The following is a 20,982-nucleotide window of genomic DNA, read 5'->3' on the forward strand; positions in this document are numbered from 1 at the left end:
AATCTAAAAATTAAAACACGTATATAATCTGAAATTTTGCATCATAATATAAACATGTCAAAACTCATAAATTCATAATCTTTTATAACCCATGTATAATATCAAACCTTATTATTAATAATTTAGAATCAAAATTAAACAAAGATTTAAACTTTAAAATAAAAACAAGAACTTATAAGAGAGGGGAAGAAAGAAGAGAAGAGAATATGGAACAAACGGTGGCTGCTCCGCGGTGGTTCAAGGGCGGCAATGGGTAGTCGCCGATGGTGGTGCGCTGGTGGCAGGAGCAACGTTCAATGTATTTTTATTTTTTTTTTGTGTTGATCGTGAACAGCAAGTAAGAAGGAGGAGGAGAAAAAGGAAAAGGGATTACGTGAAAGAGAGGGGAGAATTAAAGGGTTTTTGGGTTTTTTTTTTATATGGGCTTGGTTTCCAAGTTTAAGTAAGAGTAGGATTAAAGAATTGGGCTTGAATAAAAGTTTAAGGTTTCTTAATTTTAAAGTGGGCTACAATATTATAAACAAGGAGAGTTGGACTTGAATAATCATTCATGATTGAAAATATGGGTAGAGAAATAACTTAATAAAAATAATTTTATTTACTTTATAAACATTAACTTTATTTGTTTATATAAAATAAATTTTGTAAATAAATAATCATAATTAAATATTCACATAAATATATTAAAATATAATTTTAAATTTCATAAAATTACGGGGGATTAAATAGAGGAATCACACTTGAGGTTCTTTATCTCCCTTTTTTTTTCTTGCTCGATCGCACGTGGAATCACGCTTCAAAGGTACAATTATGTGTTCTTTATGTGTTATGCAAAGATCCTTGGTTTAGGTGCTTTATGAATATGATTCATGTTATTTTCGCTGCGTAGTACCTATAAATTCCTACAGAATCCTCTTTAGCCTTCGGAGTCAATTGTCTATACCAAGAACAATAGCTCTCTGCTTTGTCGGTTTCAACAAGTAAGACTTGCTTGTCTTAGAACGATTCCAAATCGAGTAACTATCAAGAGCCTATCTAATAGAGCCTTGAGTACGTTCTTGTCGATGTGACATTGCTAAAGATGTTCGGAATGCAAATCAAGCCCATAACTTGAACTTAGTGAGTTTATCATGTTTAGGAAAATGTTTGTTTATAATCAAGCATTCTTGACTCAATGCTTGGATAACCATGCCATTCAAATAAATCTCGCAACTATTGCTCATTACTTTGAATGTGAGTCTTTCCGTGTGTAAACGGATCAATTGCTAATTATGGAACATAATAACCATTATTTGTTCCAGCCTTTGGCTTAAAAGGTCTTTAAACAAAACATACGACCTTACAACTGATGTAGCTCTTCTTGCTTTATTCTAAGCTAGTAAGTCTATAACTTAGCTTAACTTCAATAGTTTGAGGTCACTATCATAGTGGAACACTCAAGCAGTATCCGATACTTGTGAAGATGACGAATTGCTAAGTTAACTACAATAACATGAACTCATGAGTTGAAATGAAATCTAATTCCTTTTCTTCGTTCCTTCTTTCCTATATTTCTTATCATGCAATATCTCATAATCTTACTTTAAGAATCAATGCTTTAAGTACCTTGACTCTTATACTTAATTAGGCATAATCAAGCACCTAGTGCGCCGTAAAATAAAGTTCCATCTTTTCCATTAATCCTTACTCAAATTACTACATCAATGAGTCCTACTCAATTATGTATGATGCGAAAAGATACGTTGGTTGTCAAACATTGAGAATCTTGAGTTTGCAACTCAATACCTCATGTTTTATCAAAACTACCTAGTATTTTGAATACATGATGTCGAACCGTCCTTTCGGACATAGTTATAAAAGTCATTTATGAGAATTGTATTTTAGAAATGTTTTTCCTTTCTTTGAGAACTATTCTCAAGGATTTTCATTACCAATCATGGAAACAATATTATTTGATTTAGAGTACTATAAATATAAGTGCAAAGTATGACCATTTATCAAGAACATAATAAGTTTGAAATTTTAAAGCATTCATGCAAACTTCAATCTTATTAAACGTCTTATTTACGCATAAAAATTGTCCCTATTTGGCGAAAATAAGGCGATTCCAAGATCCGAAGAAATAAAGAGTGGTTAAGCATGCTTTGGCTTATCTTAACACTCAATCTTCTAGGGTAAGCATTGCCTTGCTAATGGCTCTAAGCCACTCTTGGTTAGACAATCGTCGCATCTAATGCATCTTTGACGATGTATCTCTTTTGCCACGGTATGTGAGGACTCCTCACACTTACCGATGAGTTAAACAAAAACCAACATGCACACCCGGTGTGCCTTATGAGCCTTGGAGAAGTGATGGCACCTCGCTTTGGCGTAGCCTACCATCACCCTCGTTCGGTTGGTAAGTATTGTTTTGGAAAGGCAAATTTGACTCAATATTATTAGGGACCTAGGATTTCTATGTTAGTTGATTTAAGTGAACTTAACTAATCATCGCAACATAAAGAAAACCTAAACATGCATCTAACGAATAATTCACATGTATATAAGCATAAAATATAAAGTGAAATTATAGATGCATATTGGCAACTAGCATGACCCCTTGAATTCTTCAAGTCTTCAAAAGGTCTTCACTTGCAATTCAAGGCTTTGTCTTCCAAGATACTCCATCTTCAAGACTTAACCAAACTATGCAAATACTTACGACTAGGAATAATCTAAATATTAAGGTACAAAAATATTTAACGGTGCGTAGACCGTATTTAGATTTACAAATATACATAACGGCACGTAGTCCGTATTTTCTATCCTAATTGGGTCCCACTAGTTTCCGCAATTTCATAAAACCTGTGTGAGAGAATATACATTCCATTCATCCATTCACTACTTGTGAATGGCCCATGCAATTTACAACATCAAACAAGTAAAATGCATTTAAACAACGCGCGCACTAGTAACTAATCTAGGTGGTTAATCCGATTAACACGCCTAATTAAAACTAGTCAAAGTTGTTTAACCAATTATGTAATTGACGTCATTAATAATTGAAGCTCCCACTAAATTCCGCATTTCTCTAAATTAATCCAATTAATTAAGTCGGTAGCACCCAAACTTGTCAAAATAAAATTTTGCCAATGCCGCTCAAAATCGAGGCCTAGCCTCCCAAAATTTTAATTAAAATAAACAAAATTAATTAAAATAAATAAGACGGCAAAATAAGCAATATTAAGCCAACCGCATTTCAAGTGGCTTTCGCTTTAAGCGTTCTGCCTAGGAAACTCGAATAATCGCGGCTCGTGCAAACCAAGCATACTACGGCTATTCACCTCACCGCACCAAGCACATACAAACACAAAAAAGCTCCGTACACACGGCCCGCGGCAAGCAGCCATGAGCTGCTGCCACTACCGCATGCACGCGCACGCACAGCCATGGCTGCTGGGGCGTGGCTGTTGTGGCCGTGTGCTACTGCCACGCGTATGGCCGCACGCAAGGTGGGGCAGCCACCTTAGCAGCCACATGTGGGCTGCTAGCCAAGTGTGGTTCTTTGCCTCGTTTTGCGTGCCATGGCCTCGGGATTTGATCCAATTTCGCGAGATATAATTAATTAATTCTAAATTAATTTTAGAACTAACTTATTGAGCAAAAATAAAAAAAATTTAAACAAGTCCAACTTAATAAAATTTCAAAGTGCAAATAACCAAAATAATTCCAAGAACCATTCTTAATTAAATTGGTTTAGCTTGGTGCAATAACAAAGTTGAGGCAATTTCTCACTTTTAATTTAATCAATTTAAATTAAACTTGAGAATTTGACAAAGTAAAGGGAAGTTGGAAAAATGAGAATTTTAATGTTCAAATGAAAAATTCCAACATCTAAATTTTGTGAATCCTTGAAAATTATATCTTCCAGCATGAAGATAACCAAATTTCTATCACAAAAATTGAAACTTTATGTTTCTAATCAACTCAAAATGATTAAAACAACAAAGTTTAACACAAAATAACATGGAATTCAGTGTTTTTTAAAGTTTCAATCACTTATCACAAATAAAGATTGAATCTTTAACACTTAGAAAGCCTCAAAACAAAAATTTTCACACTAAAAAGCAATTAGTTTGCAATTATGTGAAAATAAATCAACCTTTAAGCATCAAATACTACCAAGTAAGTGTGCTTTAGGGGGACTAAAAATTGTAGAAAATAATGCAAATAATCAACCACATAATCAACAAGTTATGCCATTAATTTCAAGGTTAGAAAAGACTTAAAATTTTTCGTCAAAAACGAAAAATCCCTCAAAAAAGGCATTTCTGGTCGGAATTTGGCTAAAATGACAGCCCCACAGGATAAAAACCTCTCCAAAACGCCTTTTCCACCCAAAATTCACTATTTTTGGGCGAAAATCTGGGTTCTGGGCCAAATTCGACATTAAAAACGAGATTAAAATTAATAAAACCGAGCTACTAATCTAATTAATAACTTAAACCAGAAAAATAAGCCAAAATAAACCTTGAAAAACATGATTATAAAAATAAACGAGCGGGGCTCTAATACCTTTGTTGGGGTTTGGTGAGTTTGTGACGTGGGGAAAACTAGGTCGTTGGGCTAATCTTCCCTTAGCCAAACAAAATTTATAAACACTCAACAAACCTAAATACAAGTATAGAGGTAAGTCAAGGGTCGAACCCAAAGGAACGGTAATGTCTAAGTGCTTCCAATTATGTGCCTAAGCTAGGTCGAAGACGAAGAGTAAAAGGTGACTGTAGGCGTCGTTTGAAGTTCGCCTAGGTTAAAAGCATGTTGTTAATATGCTTGGCACTCATCGGAAGTGGGAATTGACATAACGATTAGGGACATGATTAGGGACAAGGAAAGTAGGGAGCCGCCAACAAGTTTTTAAGGAACTTGTAAACCGTTCACGGATCATAAAAGGCAACCATGATTAAGGGACAACGAAGGCAACAACGATTGACCCGTGAAGGTTACACCCCATTCATAATCCATGAGATTACTAACTCCATATGGTTCGGAACCACGAAAGGAGGATCGAGGATGATGGTACGAAGTGAGTCATGGAGTCACATTCGCCCGTATTGGCCTCTACTCGATTCTTATAGTGAAAAGTATTCCTGCGATCTCAAAGGCATACAAACAAAATTCAATTCGCTCCAAACTATTATTAAGCTAAATTGGTTTAATATTAATGCAACATATTATTCTAAAATATTGTGATGACTTGATTAAGCAACAAGATTAAAAAGAAACCTAAACCGATTGTCCAAATTATCTTATTAGTCGTGATTTTCAATTACATATTCCCTTTAACATGCAATATGGTGATAATAAATAATAATAGAATAAACGTTAATATTGGAAGCAATTTAACAATAATAGCGTTAGTCAAATCAAATAATAATAATAATCATGATATTAGCAATATAAAATAATAATAAGTAATTAAATTAATTAATTACTCACATTCTGTGTTTCCTTGAAATTGCTACATCATGAATAAATTGTTAGTAACTTCAATAAAAAATAAATCAAATTGAAATTAAATTAAATAAAAAGTAGAGTTGATTTGGTCCAAACTCTCAGTTAATTCTATCTTTCACGCCTTGGTTTAAGTATAGAACTTCGGGTATTGTATGGACTCCTTGGAGTGCTTAAGGAATATAAAATGAGAGAATAGGGTGGCTAGGGTTTAGGCTAGAGCAAGAGAAAGAGGAGAGAATATTTTTGGTGTAGGGAGAGAGGATATTTTTGGTGTAGAAGAGAGGAAGAGAGAATGGTTTGATGATCAAGCTTGTTGATGATTGAAAAAGGGCAGATATGACCTCTATTTATAGGGAAAAAAGAGGGGTCGAATCAAGAAAAGATAAGAATTCGAATCGGATAAAACTCTTGCGATAGACAGCAGTTTTTGCGGTTTTTGTTTTTAATCATATCTTTTGATCCAGAAATCGGAATAAGATGAATAAGATATCGATAGAAAGATCTTGAAGTATACTTTATAACCCAATTAAAATCAGATTAAAATATTTTGTAGAATAAAAGATATGGCCGAAATAGTGGGACGGTGTCAGTTTTTGGATAGAGTTTCGTATTTCGCTCATATCTTTTTCGTTATAGCTCGGAATTAATATTATAATATATCATTGGAAAGATAATTTTAAGAGCTATCCAACCATAAAAAAATCAGATAAAAACTATGAAGCACAAAAATAATATCTGATAATCTTTGAACGTCTTTCAATTTGAATAGAATTACTAGAGGAGTTTTATTCCATTTCAAACTCTTTAATCTTATCTTTTGAAAAAGGATAATTAAGATCTTTTAGAAGCTTATAGAAGCTTCCAATTAATCCTAATTGGATTAGGAATGGGATTAAATCCTTTGGACCCTCCACATGATCATTGGGTCGTAGGTAAGGTGGGCTTAGGTTTGGTTTAGACTCAGTTTAGTATTTTGGCCATAACTTATTCATTATAACTCGGATTTGGGCTTATAATATATCGTTGGAAAGCTCTTTTCAAACCCCATCCAACCATTTAACAATTGGACCCAGGTTATGGACCAAAATAAACTGATCTAAACGTTTTTATAAAAAGGACACGAAATGAATGATTTTAAAGGACACGAAATGAATTATTTGGGCTTAAAGGCACGAAAAGAGGAAAATAAGTTATGGTTTGGTGAAATGGGTTAGGAGTTGGGTTGGTTTATGAAATTTATTGGGAATGAACATGGATTTAAGCACTCTAAAGATTACATACTCAACCCGATCAATAATGGCGGTGAAAAGTTGGTTCATCATCGGGTTTGGTTTTGGGGAGACATTTTTAGGTGTCTACAGTGATTCTAACAACTACTAAAACGAAGAAACCAAAAAAATATAAGAGCTAGGGATTAGGATCCGCAAATAATGGCAATGAACATAGCAAATTGGAATGGAAAGTCGATTAAGTCAAACAATGTGAGGGAAAGTCAATCATGCAACCAAAAGAGCATATCAAGCTATTCTCCTAGAGGTCTAACTAGCGTCAGCTACGATAAACTCTAGCTAGGAAACATCACAAGACACCTCAAGCGTGTAAATGCAAGCTACAAATCAATGGTCCGTATCAATGTGAACTTACAATGCAATCTAGTGCAATAATCAAAGTTAGCTACTCTTTAATTAATCACACACATGTACATGATCAATCAACCAAGTTTAATCACATCATCAACTCCATCAATTATCCCCAAATTACATCAATCCATTACATCATAAGCTTCACCAAATCCCTAACCAAACAACTACTCTATCAACATCATCAATTCAACTAACAACTAAAGAAATCAACAATCTAAGAAGAACAAATCCACTAATCTAAGATCAAATATCAATATCAAACCAAACAAACATGAATATCAAATTCAATCATCAAATCATCAAATTCTAATCGAAATCAACAATCCAAACAATGAATATTAAACAAAGCAATAAATGAGATAGAGTTTAGAAATGCTCTTTGATAATAGAGAAGATCTCCAATACAATTGTCATCATTGAATCTTCAATCTCTCAATCACCATTAAAATTCCTCACTTTCTCTCTCTAAAATCTACTCCTAAAATTAACCCTAAAACTAGAGAGAGAAGCTCTCAACTAAGCTAAGAAAATCTACTTGTTTCTAATTCTAATTGTTTCTCTCTCTACCCAAAATGGGTATTTATAGAATACAAGGATTAAAGAAAATAAAATAGAAAGAAAAGGAAAAGGAAAGAAATGAAAAGAAAATAAAAATAAGAAAAGAAAATGGGAAAAGAAAAGTAAAAGAAATAAAAAGGAAAAATAAAATTAAAGAAATAAAAATGAAATTAGAAAACGGATGGCTGCTTTTACTTCTCGCAACTTGCTGCTCAATTAAGGGGAAATTATCCCATGCTTCTCACCGACTCACGCATAATCATCATCATCAATCAACCTTCATTCGAACCCAGCTGAGTGCGGCCGCATTTAATGAGCGTGCGCCCGCACCTGCTGAGGTTCAAATGAAGGTGGAGCTGCGGAGGTGCTGCTGGAGGTGCTGGAGTTGCGCTGCTGCTTGGAGATGCTTCGAGGGTGGCGCAATTGGAGGTGTAATTTGTTGCGGCAGAGAAAGGGGAAAGCAGGGAGGTAGTTGCGGGTTGCAGAGGTGTTAATTGGGGCTGGTTGGTGGCTGAATGGTGGCGGAAGTAAAGGTAATTGCTGGTGTTTATTGCGGTTGTTGTTGGTGTTTGCGTGAGGTGGTGTTGGAGTGAAGTGCGGGGCTGCTGTATGGAGTTGCTGCTGCTGCGTTAGTAAGAAGGCAAATGTAAACCCAAAAATAAAGAATGAAACAAACTATCCTAAAAATGAAAAATACCACCCCGAAAAAGGTGCCTTTGTCCTCCCTAAATGGTTCGGTCTCGGATTCAAGATCTATGAGTCAAGTTTCAAGATTAGGTTTGCAAAAGGTCAAGGATCCATGCCGCTCATGCAAATATAGGTAGAAGGCTTGAAAAACAAAGAACTCACACGGATGTAGCAAAAACTCACTACTGGTGTCAAATCGACTATAGGAAGCAACTACCAAATGAGCCACAAACACGTAGAATCCGGTTTCATGTTCCCACTAGTTCTAACCAACTACCTTAGCATGCTTTATCCTAGAATCAACCAAGCGTACTCTCAAACCGTGCACACCGTTACCATTTAAGAAGAAAAGCATTCAATCATACAAGTCCAAATGTTATTATGTCCAAAGCAAGAACAAAACAAAACACATTGCAAATTTTCCTTGATAGAGACGACAAACTTTTTGGAGTTTTTCAAAATATAAGAAACATGGGAAAGCATATACAAAGGTGCATACACATAAGGATCAACATCCCACCAAACATGATAGAATACTCTCCCCCAAGCTTGAATGAGACAATACACTCAAACATAAATCATATAATCCATAGGAGGGGAAAACAAGGAGATCAATCCAACAAACCAACATATGTCCAACATGGCATCAACCATTAGAGAAAGAGCAAGGAAGGATATTACCGAATATTAGGTGGGTGTAAATACCCGCAAATGACCTAATTTAACCTTTCAAAGCTAATTTCACAAGAATTGAACCTTATTTCCATATGCTCGCAAAAATAGGAGTCAACCTGCCTTGATTCTTGATCCAAATCAATGCACCAAAGTATATCAAGTCATGTACCTAGCAAAAGGCACACAAACATTTCCATGAGAGAAAAATCTATTCTAAAAACAAAGAGAAATCTAATCTAAAACACGGGTTACTTCCCAAGAAAGACTTGCTTAAGGTCCAAGCTTGACCGCTGTAGTAAAATAATATTTCAACGCACGCAAGAGCTTGTCAAATGCACTACTACACATTTCATAAGAGAGAATGTAGGCAAATGACGGAAGAAAAACGTGTAACAAGATCATTGCATGCAAGTGAGAAGGGAGGTGCCAAAAGAAAGAAGAAGAAGGATCAAAAGGAAAAACAAGAAAATAAGAAGAAGAAGAAGAAGAAGAAGAACGAAGAGCAAGAAAGCTATGAAAAGAGGATAAAAAGGACCTAAATGCTCATCAAATGTGTGCCATTTATGACACACATTAGTCCGACTCACCGCGGAAACGACCCCGACCCAAGGAACCACTCGTAATTACTAAAAACATAAAGCATAAATAAACACAAGAAAAGGAAGAACGAATCATAACCTTGAAGCGAGCTTCGCCCTCACAAAACGGGATCTTACTTGAAAGCCTTGAGCACCGCAGATCCCGTTTTGTGAGGGCGAAGCTCGCTTCAAGGGTATGATTTGTTCTTCCTTACTTGAAAGCCTTGAGCACCGCAAATGCTGTGCCTCCAACGGTATCCACCCAGAAAGGACGAACACGACTTTTTAGGTCTGTTACCTTGGAGTTAGCAAGGTCCGACCAAAACCAAAGTGTTAATGGAGTTTAAGAGTTTTTCCAAAAATATGGAATGCTCTTTCTAACTCCCACTCAAGCAAAGAATTCTCAAGCCATGCCATGACAGCCCCATTGCTGGAAAGGCTCGGCTTCAAAAGCTATTTATAAGGAAGTATGGTTTGTGAATTCCACTCATCTTTTAATGTGGGACTTTTCACAAAAAGATCCCACATGGAAAGATTGGTGAATTCAACCCTTAGTTAAATAAACCAAGGAACAAGTAACAAGTGTCACATGGTTAGGAGTGGACCACTTTCTCACTTGGTCCCCAAGGCATTTCACATGCGATGTGAACTAAGTCAACTAACCATGTGTCACCCAACCTTGAGCCCCAAGTTGGGTTCGGTTGGGCCATTTTATTTTGGCCCGTGACCATGACCCTTCACCCCGGGTCCACGGCCCCTTGCCACTTGTGACGCCACCATGGCGCACTGCCACCATGGCACGCTGCCACGTGGCACGCTGCCACTTGGTGGCTGCCACTAAGATGATGCCAACGTGGCGGCTGCCACTTAGTGGCTGCCAACGTGGCTGCCATGTGTGTTGCCACGTGTGCTGCCACATGTCGTTTTGCCATATGTGCTGCCACGTGGCATGCTCATATTGGGCACGCTTTCCTTGTTACTTGAAGCATTTTCCCGTCTCGCCAAATCCTAAATTTTGGCTCGACATTTGAGATTCTCCGACGCTCAGTTCCGACGCTCCAAGCTCGAATTTCCGACGTCTAAATATTTAATACTCGGGCGACAAATTAATTTCTTCCGAATTAATTTTTCGAGTCGGTTCGTATATTTTGCTTGGGTGTGACCCGAAGGGTTTAGTCAAGATTAAGTTGTAATATTAATTATATTAATATTACTGATTGGAAGCGGCCTCCACCCAGGCATTCCGATCACTTGACCTTACTGAATGTATTAGCTTTCTAATAATTCTGAACCCGCTATCAGAAAAATACACTAGTTCGAAGGACACCATTCCTTTAACTTGGGTGGTGCGGCCGCGCATCAGCTAGGTGCGGTCGCACCTGCCAGGGTGCCCTATTACGTACCCTTTTTCATGCGCCCGCACCTCCCGTTTTCTATTTTTAAACGATCTAACCGACTTTTCTTTTGTATTTTTCTTATATATAGTATTTCCTTCTATATTTTAGAGAGAGAATCAATTCGATAATCATTTGAGAACTTTTGAGATCATATTTTAGAGAGAGAAACTCTAGGTTTTTAGAGAGAGAATTTCATGGTTGATTGTTGATGATTCATGATTTCTTCATTTCAATTGATCTTTGATCAAGTATTGTAAAGATTACTGTTCTTTGATTCAATATATAGTTTGATCTTAATTGATTTCATTTGACTTTCATATGCTTGGTTAATTGTTTTAGTTTGATTGATATTTGATTAAAGTTTGATTGATTTTTGTATTGATTTTAGATTTCTTAATATGATCATGATGAATGTGTTGATTTGCTTTGTTTTGATCTTAGTTACCATGATTAGTGAGTAGATTACTTGCTAGGGAAATGGTGAAGCATGTATGAGTAATGGATTAGTGCTAATTGGGGATAATTAATGGAGTTGATAGTGTGATTAAATTTGGTTGATGATCATGTGCATGTATGTGATTGATTGAAGATTGGCCAACTTTGATTGTTGCACTAGATTGCATTGTAAGTTCACATTGATACTGACCATTTATTTGTGGCTTGCATTTACACGATTGAGGTGTCTTGTGATGTTTCGTAGCTAGAGTTTATCGTAGTTGACGCTAGTTAGACCTCTAGGAGAATAGCTTGATATGCTCTATTGGTTGCATGATTGATCTTCCCTCACATTGTTTGACTTAGCCAATTTGACCTCCCAATTAGTCAATTTCATTATGAATGCATGTGGATCCTAGCCTTAGTGCTTATTACATTTTATTTCTTCATGTTTATTTTCCGTGTTCGTTCTAGTTTTAGAATTCACAACCCTACCTATAGACTTCGAGATAGCTTGACTATAGACGATAAACAATAGCCCACCATTCCTTTGGGTTCGACCCTTGACTTACCATATACTTGTATAGGGTTGGTTAAGTGTTTATAAATTTTGTTTAACCGTTGGGGAGGGTAGATAACGACCTAAGTTTCCACATCGATCAAAATGGCGCCGTTGCCGGGGAATGGTGTCGTGATTGTGTATTGTTGTTGAGTCTATTCCATCTATTTGAAAAACACAAAAAGATTTTATTTCTTTCTTTTAGGCTACACTTGTAGCCGTGTTACTAACAATTTCTTTTGAGATTTTGCATGCATAGTAGAACTCGAGATAGGCCCTTAGTTCCTTTGGATCTAGAAATTGAAAGAACTCTTTCACGAAGAAGGATAGCCAACCAATCTTTGAGCCTAAGTTCCTCAAGTGAGGAAGAGTTTGAGGAAGAAGAGCAAGAACAAGGAATGGGAGAGAATCCAAGAGTAGCTTTGAAGGAGTTGGGCATTCTCGGTGCTTATAGGTTTGAGAGTGGTATTGCTCCACCTACAACACCGGCGAACAATTTTGAGAAAAGACCGGCCATGATTACTTTGATAGAACGGAGGCAATTTAGTGGAGCCAAGAGTGAGATTCTGTTGAACCACCTAAAGGAATTTGAGAAGTATTATAATACCATTAAGGTGAACGGCATTTCTCAAGAGTTCATTCGGTTAAAGTTGTTTCCCTTTTCTCTTATTGGTCGTGCTTTAGAGTGGTTGGATAAAGAGGTTAAGCCCAATTCGCTTAGAACATGGGATGATGTCACTAGAGCTTTCTTGTCTCGCTTTTACCCTCAAAAGAAGACGGCGGAGGCTAGGGCATTAATCCAAGGATTCAAGCAAAGACCCAATGAGAATCTCTATGAAACATGGGAGAGGTACAAGGAGTACCAAAGAGAGTGTCCACATCATGGGATTCCTACCTATCAAGTGATACAAATTTTCTATGGAGGTTTGAGTGCTCAAGGCAAGTCATGCCTATATGGAGGAGCCGGTGGTCCTATAATGAATAGGAAGGAAGACGAGGTAGTTGACATGATTGAGGATGTTGTGAGATACTATCGAGATTGGCAAGAAGGAGAGTCTACGAGTAAGAGTGGCTCAACGGTTTATTCCGTGGATCATCTCAACGCAATTAACAACTTGTCATCCCAAATTTCAAATCTAGGGAAGGAGATGACATCGATCAAAGCGAAGCTTGAGAGTGTATCTACGAATTCTTTGAGTCTTCCCTCCCAACCCAAAGGGAGAGGTACAATTTCTAACTCTTCTCCTTCTACTTCTAATAATATGCCAAGTGGATGTCTATTTTGTGATTCTTGTGGTTCTTATGATCATGATTCTTCCATGTGTTCACAAGCTTTTGATGATAAATGTGATGATGTTGAAAATAATGAACGTGAACATGTGAACTTTGTGTCTAATGCTAATGGTGGTCAAAGGTTTGATGGACCTAAGAATTTTGGCAATAGGAATTATCACCCTCAAGGTGGTTTCGATAATTATAACAATGGAAGGTATATGAACCAAGGAAACCAAGGTTTCCGAGGGAACTATAACAACCAAGGTTATAGTAATCAAAACTCAAGCCATGGGTATGGTAATCAAGGTCAATATCAAGGCTTTAGTAACCATTACCATAATGGTGGCAATAGTCAAGGCCGAGGGAATTGGAACAATAACCAAAGTCGGGGAAATTTTCAAAACAACAACCAAAGGGGACCCCTTCCGGTTTTGCTCCAAAGCCCCAAGCCAATGGTGAAAATTCTTATTCCCAACCATCATCATTTAAGTCAAATTTGGAAGAGTTGATTGATAATCAAACCAAGATCATTAACACTTATATGGCGGTGAGTGACAAGAAATTTAATGAGATGATGACTCATAACAAAATGCTTGAGACATAAATAACCCAACTTGCAAACACTCTTAAGGATTGTGCTAGTCCATCCTCTTTGCCTTCTCAAGGAGTGGAACCTAAGAAGTCCGTGTATTCCGTCACCACTAGGAGTGGGAGAGTTCTTAATGAGGGAGTTTCTAGGTCCATTTAGGAGGATGAGGAGAGGAGTTTTTTGAGAGAGGAAGATGAGAAGGGTGTGTCTAAAAGTGTTAGTTGTGAGGAAGAGCAAGAGAAAAAGAAGGATGATGAGAAAGAGCGTGAGGAAGTGAGAATACCCGATGTACCCTATCCATAAAAGTTCTTGAGGCATAAAATGGATGAGCAATTCGGTAAATTTCTTGAGATGCTCAAGGAGGTTCATTTTTCTATTTCCTTCACCGATGCTATCCCACAAATGCCTAGATGCTCTAATTTCCTCAAAGAGATTCTAGATGGCAAGATAGATTGCAATGAGGTTGATTTGATTGAAGTGGGAAAGTGCTTTAGTGCCCTCATTCATAGGGAGTTGCCCAAAAAGATGGAGCATCCGGGGAATTTCTCTATTCCATGTACGATCAAGGAGTTGATGTTTGAAAATGCTCTTTGGGATTTAGGTGCTAATGTAAGCATCATGCCTTATTCAGTTTTCAAGAGACTCAAGCTAGGTGAGCTTCTTCCATCCAATATAACCCTTCAATTGGCCGATCGATCTATTAAGTTTCCTAAGGGGAGAGTTGAGGATGTCCCTCTCAAGATAGGAGAGTTCACTATTCCCGTTGATTTTATCGTGTTAGAAATTGAGGAAGATGAACACATTCCTATCATTCTAGGGAGACCTTTCTTAGCCACCTCGGGAGCTTTGATAGATGTGAAAGGAGGTCGTATTACCTTGAGAGTTGGAAAGAAGGAAGAAAGTTTTAAGTTGAAACGAATGCATGAGTCTTTGTCTCTCACTAGTAGAAAAATTGAAAAAGGCACCCCTAGTTGGCCACCGGTTCAACCCAAACCCGTGGCAATATTAATAGGCGGGATAAGGTAAACCGGAATGGCCACCGGTTCGAAGAAAACCCGTGGCAAAAATATAAAGGCCACCGGTTTTGAACCGGTGGCAATTTTAAATTTCATTAAAAAAAAAAAAACCGCGCCCTCAGCTTTTCTTCCTTCTCTTTCTTTCGATACTTTTCAGGTTTCACAAACCCACAACACATTCACTTCTAAACCCTAACCTCTTCATCTTCTCTCTCCTCTCTCATTCTCTGACCTCCCTCAGCTCAGTCCCTCCTCCTCCTCTTTTCTCTCTCTCTCCTCTGCTTTTCTCTCCTAAACTCACATGCATGAAGCCACCGCCGGTCAGATCTCGAAGCCACCGCAGCCAGATCTCGAAGCCACCGCCGCTTGCTCAGAAACAGGATGAGGGATTAGCTTCGGTTTCCTTTTCTCTCTCCTTCGATCTCCTTCTCCATAACTGCGCCGCAAGCAACTCCATCGATGGCTAGGGTTTTCTGAAACTATTTTCATTCAATTTATGCAATTTATCTCCTTTTTCATTCAGTTTTTGTGAAATTTCTCAATTAATCCTGCTTTTTTTTTCTTATTCTGTAACTTGATGTTTAAATTTTAATTTTTGCCGATTTATTGATTATTTTTGTCCTAATTTGTAGAGGATTGCGATTAAAGGGTGAGGTACTGAGGTACTCCTTAATACGAATCAGGCTCAATTGAAATGAGGTACTCCTTGATGTTTAATTCTTGCTTCTGTTTAACGGGTTTTTTTTTTCCTCGTAATTTTGGTTTTTTATTTGCAATTATGTTGGAAATTTTGGTTTTGTATGGATTTATTTCGTGAAATTAATCAGTTTGAACCTTTATAATTATTGATTGTTGCCTCTTTGATTGTTTTAGTTGCTATTATTATGATATTTGGATGAAAAATCTGAATATTTGATGTTGTTTTGTCAATTTGTTGATATAATTTATGTGGGGAAATTTGTTCAGAGCTGCAAAAATGAGTTCTTTAAGATAGTTCGGTGATTGAAGAGAAAGAGTGTTGTACTGCAGAGTGTATGAATGTTATATTTTATTATTGATCTATTCTGATTATGTAAGCAGATCTGAATTTTTATGGGTATTTTTTTAAATCTATGTATTAATCTTTGGTTTTAGTGGGTTAGAAATTTGATTGTTATATACTATTTTAAATTACTGTCATCTATTTCTTTGATTTGTGAGATTCTGTTGATCCGCTCAAATGCTCCATTACTGTCATCAATTTGTTGTTTTGGTTGATTTTTTGTGATTATTTGATGTGGGTGTTTTGTAATTGATGTATTATGTGAGATGGGGTCTTTCTAAAGCAAGGTACATTCGTTTTTTTGGTTGAATTTTGGATTGATTTTGGTAAGTTAGTTGATATTGAAATTGATGTGGATGTTTGTATTTGGTGCATAATGTGAGATGGGATTTTGACCGTTTTGTTAATGGTGATTATAATTTGGTAAATTCAGGGCATATTGCATTTGGTGCATGATGTAAAAATGTTTTTTGTTGATGGTGGATAATGTGAGGGCAAAGCACGTCCAAATTGATGAGTGTCAGGCTTGTTGTTTCTAAAAAGTATCTTTATTCTGGGACAAATGGGGATTTTATCTGTGATTTGATAACTGTAGGGTGTAAAGTTGTAATTTTTATTTTTATTTTGGGTGTAATGCGACGAGGGCGGAAGGCATGAGCATTAGATGCATCTGAAGCTGGATTTTTGGTTTCATGAACAATCCAGAAGCAAAATCATGCAACTTTTATGCCTAAAGTAAAATGTTAAGGGCTAACCATAATCCTTTGCATATATGAGGTTGATGGTTAGTCCTTTATGATGTTCTGACTTTGTTCTTGCTAAATTGTCATCTGTAGAGGGTCAATGGCAACTTTATGTACACATCGCAATATACTCTGTAGTCATCTATAGAGGGTCACCAGTAATGTTTGTGTATAACAGCACAGAAGATCACATATAATCTATCTGATGAGATACACACTTTGTTGTTAAATTGTGATAATGGACAATAATCAACCACTTTAAAAACCAGGGAGGAGGGCATTCCAATATTGAAGGATTAGAGATATTCAGGTTTACATATAAATTTCATATTTTTCCATGATCATACCTGAATCACATCTGAAGCAAATCTAAAGCTTGAATCCATGTTCATAGATGTCTTATACATAATCTTATTCTAAGGTCAATTATGTGTTTGCTACTTAAAAACAAGATTACAGATCATACTTTCTAGTACTTAGCATTATTTACTTAATTTACAAGTTTTATATTTAAGTTGCTCTGTAGATTCAGCTTTCTCTTAATCTGGATTCATTTACATGTGCAGTACATCAGTTTTTGGTGTTTCCACGGAATCCATGCAACTCTCGTATGACTCTAGAGGCAACTGCGTGCCAACAATACTTATATTGATGCAAAGGCGTCTCTACGCACAAGGAGGCTTGCAGGTACATGCTATCTCTTGTGTATTATATGGAATTTTTTTCCATCCTTTACTAGTCCTAAATCCTTATGAAATCATTGGAGTAATACTAATTTTGTGTCTGCAGGAGGAAGGAATATTTAGAATTACCGCGGACAATAGTTAGGAAGAATTTGTTAGAGACCAATTAAATGGGGGTATTATACCAGAAGACATAGATGTTCATTGTCTAGCTGGCCTTATCAAGGTATAACTATAAGTTTGTTATCCATTGAAAGCGATTTTGTTCTTGTTTGCTTCTGAATCTTATACAGAGAACTGCTTGAATTTGGAATCTCATAATATGTTAAAATCATAGAGCATTGAGCCATCTAATGTAGTTTCTATATCCTTGAGCACAGTTGTCTTTGGTGCAGGATAGACATGCTTTTATTAAATTTGAACAGTTTTTATTTTTCAATAATTTTAAACCCTATCCTTAATGTCCATAATCTCTAGATGAAACTGACATTTTTTATGATTGCAATGGACAATGGTGTTGAATTGTTGATCAAGGGATTGTATCTCTCGATTTGACATAGCATTATAAATCAGTATATGATGTGATTATTTTTCTCCTAAAGTAGTTGTTACTTACATACTCTCAAAACTGAAAATTTAAGTATCTTTAACAATCTCTTTGCTGTAAAGTTCTCCTACTGACTTCAATTTCCATTCTTTTCTCCAGGCATGGTTTAGAGAACTCCCAACTGGTGTTTTAGATCCTTTGGAACCTGAGGATGTGATGCAGTGCCAGACTGAAGAGGATTGTGTGGAGCTTGTAAGGCTGCTTCCTGCGACGGAGAGTTCTTTGCTTGACTGGGCCATCAACTTGATGGCTGATGTTGTTCAAGAAGAACAGTACAATAAGATGAATGCTCACAACATTGCTATGGTGTTTGCTCCAAATATGACTGAACCTTTTATGCAATTGTTCTGCACTGTGCAGCTTGCATATGTTACTTTTTGTGTGTATTTTTTTTGGGACAAAAATTGTAATATTCCAGCTTTTTTTATGAAAATATGTAAGTTTATACATATGTTAATGTTTATATATCAATTTAAGTGAAAAAAATGCAAAAAAAAAAATTTTTTTTTTTTTAATTTTTTTGGACCATTATTGCCACCGGTTTTGAATAGAACCGGTGCCAATAACCCCTTAAAAAAAAAGCGGGAAGGGTTATTGCCCCCGGTTAACCGGTGGCAATTCTTGGTTTTGCCATCGGTTTTGAACCGGTGGCCTTTTGTGCTAGGTTTTGCCACCCCCCCACTGGCCAGCGGTTCAAAACCGGTGGCAAAGGGGGGTTTTGAACCGGTGGCCAATCCTATTTTTCGCCTAGTGTCTTGTGCAAGGAATTATGTGTGCAAATTCCTCTCGTTCTATTGACAATGTGTGTGATTGACTCTTCAACTAACGATGTTCTTGAGAATTTTGATGATGTTCTTTCAAGTTTTGATAGCATGAAGGTTAGTGAAGAGAAAATGATTATTCCCAAGCTTGTAGACAAGGAGGAAGTTGAGATTCCTAGTTGGTTTGAACTTTTTCCTCAAGATGAAGGGGATGTCTCTATGATTATGGATGTTGAGGATCCATCTATATTGAGCAACAAGCCAAAGAAAAATTCTCATGATTCTAAGAAGTTGAGAAAGAGAAAGAAGTTAAGAAAAGAAAAATTTGCATTTGAGAAGTCTTTGAAGGAGGTTTCACCAAGCAACAATGAAAGGTTGCTAAAGATTGAAGAAGATTTTGCTCTTTTCGCTACCTTGAAGAAGGTGGTGTTCTTTGACCCTCCGTGATTTGGGGGAAGGGTCGAGCTTAGGACCTTAAGCAAGCGCTTCCCGGGAGGCAACCCGGATTTTCTAACTTTTCTTTTTTATTTTTGAATTTTTCTTATTTTTCCCTCTTTTATTTCCTTTTCTTTTCTTTCACTTTTCTACTTAATTGGATTTGTAGGATGCATTTTCGGGATTGGATTTCACCAAGTGAGCATGAAGAATGAGAAGGTGTTTTGCGGTATTTGATATGATTATGTTCGATTTTATCGAAATTTGAGGTAAAAGGGGTAAGAATTTTAATGAGGTAAGTTAGGGATTTTATGCTTTAAGAATTGAAGGGAGTTTGTGCTTGGTGGGTTCTTATGGTGGGTTCATGAATTTCTAGCTTTGAACTCACTAAAATTGAATTTTGCTACTGCCTATGTTGGTGATTATCACCATCATCATTCATGAATGCACCATAGAACGCACTAAGAAGTTGGAAAAAAATTAAAAAAAAAAAAAAAGAAGAGAAAGAAGGAGGTGGTGCCTGGTGCGAGCGCACGCCATTGGCGCAGCCGTGCACCAGGCTGGTGCGGCCGCGCACCATGCAGGTGCGGGCGCACCAGCCACGGCCGAACCCCCCTTCTCCTTTTTCTTTCCTTCCTTCTTTCTTTTCCTCATTTCCCCTTATTTCCCCTTACTTGCTTCAACCTCCATCATCCTCATCCTCCATAACAGCACCTCAAACCCTCCTCTTCTTCATCAAATCTCATCAATTTTCAACAAATTTTCACTCCAAATTCATCAAAATATCTACATTTTCATCTTAATCATCAAAAACATACTCATTCACCAAATTAAACCCCTAATCTCTCTCCTCCAAGTTTGGGTAAAAATTGGGGCTTTTGTATTTGGTTGAAATTGGTGGCTCAAATTGGTTCAATCTTGCTTCATATATGGTATAATCATCTTTTCTAGCTTCAATTTGTTTAATTATGTCAATATATGCATGTATTGAAATTTTCATGAGCATGAATAGTAGTAGTATGGGATTTGTTGATTTTGATGATTGATTTTGATTTTTGGATGATTATTTGAGTTGTTTGTTGCTTGATTTCACCTTACATTGTGTTGTTTGTTGATTTTGTAGCAATTTTGAGCAAATTGGTTGAAAATTATGGAATTTGAAATTTGGTAGTGTTGGTAGTAAGGAACAATTGTGGTTTTTGGTTGTAATTCTTGAATATTGGGTTGATTGTGAAGGATTTTCTTAATTGATTAGTGTTGTTTGGTTGTTTGGATTGAATTTGAGTATTAGTGGAAGTTGTATTTGTTGGATTGGTGATTCTTGGAGATTGGTGTTGGTATTGTTGTGATTGTTTTTAGTGATCAAAGCTTGCTTCAAACATGTCAAACCTTATCAAAAAGCTTACCAAGAAACGAAAAACCAACGTTTCCATTGAAGAACCTACCCCTAGCACTTCTACCTCAAAAAAACGACCACCTACTCCACTTCCAAAAAGAAAAACCCTCGACCCCAAACAAAAGACCCGCTACCACAAACTCAAAGATGAACGATCCCTTAAACCCACACATGACAAAGTTGGGAATTGATGAAGATGTAAGAGAGTTGTTGTTGAATCTAAGGATGGGTTCCTTCATTACCGATGCCTACCGCACCTACCAAGAGCCTACATTGGAATTTATGGCTACGGTTGAGCTTGTGCCCGTGGAGAGGCAATATAGGGTGCAATTTCAGATTTTCAACGAATTCTTCGACCGCTCCTTGGAAGAATTCAATGTGGCTCTAGACTTTGATCCACATGGGGA

At 36.8% G+C, this 20,982-nt stretch overlaps 1 non-coding gene and 1 pseudogene across 2 annotated transcripts; one reads left to right on the top strand and one right to left on the bottom strand.

Annotated features, from left to right (window-relative positions):
• Window positions 1-12,811: 12,811 nt before the first annotated feature.
• LOC145609864 (small nucleolar RNA R71) lies at window positions 12,812-12,917 on the bottom strand. The gene has a single exon (XR_014106138.1). It is a non-coding gene; the product is annotated as a small nucleolar RNA R71 (small nucleolar RNA).
• A 2,149-nt stretch (window positions 12,918-15,066) lies between these two features.
• LOC145607105 (rho GTPase-activating protein 1-like) lies at window positions 15,067-18,463 on the top strand (annotated as a pseudogene). The gene is made up of 5 exons (XR_014105502.1): window positions 15,067-15,376; window positions 15,541-15,607; window positions 17,260-17,380; window positions 17,483-17,602; window positions 18,083-18,463. The product of XR_014105502.1 is annotated as a rho GTPase-activating protein 1-like (transcript).
• The last annotated feature ends 2,519 nt before the right edge of the window (window positions 18,464-20,982 follow it).

The sequence above is a fragment of the Chenopodium album genome, chromosome 23 (genome assembly GCF_948465745.1).
Source record: "Chenopodium album chromosome 23, dcCheAlbu1.1, whole genome shotgun sequence".
Classification (NCBI taxonomy): domain Eukaryota; kingdom Viridiplantae; phylum Streptophyta; class Magnoliopsida; order Caryophyllales; family Amaranthaceae; genus Chenopodium; species Chenopodium album.